Source organism: Spinacia oleracea, chromosome 2 (assembly GCF_020520425.1).
Source record: "Spinacia oleracea cultivar Varoflay chromosome 2, BTI_SOV_V1, whole genome shotgun sequence".
In the NCBI taxonomy this organism is placed as follows: domain Eukaryota; kingdom Viridiplantae; phylum Streptophyta; class Magnoliopsida; order Caryophyllales; family Amaranthaceae; genus Spinacia; species Spinacia oleracea.
The window spans coordinates 44,085,746-44,086,543 of record NC_079488.1 but is presented as its reverse complement, the minus strand read 5'-3'; the positions used below and the strand labels follow the sequence as shown (position 1 = coordinate 44,086,543).

General features: G+C 41.9%; 1 pseudogene; it reads left to right on the top strand.

The window, feature by feature from the left end:
• Positions 1–415: 415 nt before the first annotated feature.
• LOC130468232 (uncharacterized) lies at positions 416–515 on the top strand (annotated as a pseudogene).
• The last annotated feature ends 283 nt before the right edge of the window (positions 516–798 follow it).

Below are 798 nucleotides of genomic sequence, written 5' to 3'. Positions count from 1 at the left end.
TATATTTTGTTACATTGATTTCTAGAATAAGATACAAACAATCATATAGGAAACTTAGTGGATTGATAGCCTCATAGCTATCCGCGGTTTTTTACCTTATTCCTGGGTTTTTCGCGTCAACACTTCTCTGTGTCGTGTCTCTTTTTGTCTTCCCTTATTTGATTATCGCTTAGTTAGTGTTGACCTAAGCCAAAAATCGCCCCTAGACGAAATTTGGCATAAACACTTACCACCCTTATTAGATAGACCTCTTGGATTCCCATACTGGGCATTGTGAATGGCTATCTCCTCAATCACCTCCATAGCTCTAGGCACCTAAAGTTGCATGAATCTACCACTGGCAGCCGAATCCAACAGACATCTAGACTCATTACCCAGACCATTATAAAACTGCTGAATCAAGAACCAATCATCTAAACCATGGTGCGGGCACTCTCTTTGCAAGTCCTTGAATCTCTCCCAAACCTCAAACAAACTCTCATCTGCTTGTTGAGAGATACCTAATATCTGACCCCTTAGACGAGCCGTTTTCTCAGGTGGAAAATATTTAACATAGAAAGCAAGGGCCAAGGACTCCCAATTAGTGATTTTCAAAGCTGCCCGATTCAACCCATTAATCCACAACTTAGCTTTCCCACTCAAAGAGAACGGGAAAAGTATCTCCATAGTCTGCTCCAGAGTCAATCCCTTTTGCTTGATGGTGGAACAATATTGGATGAAGGACTGTCTGTGAAGTTTCGGATCTTCACCTGGTTCCCCACCGTACTGGCGTTTCTCAATCATGTTAATCAATGTAGG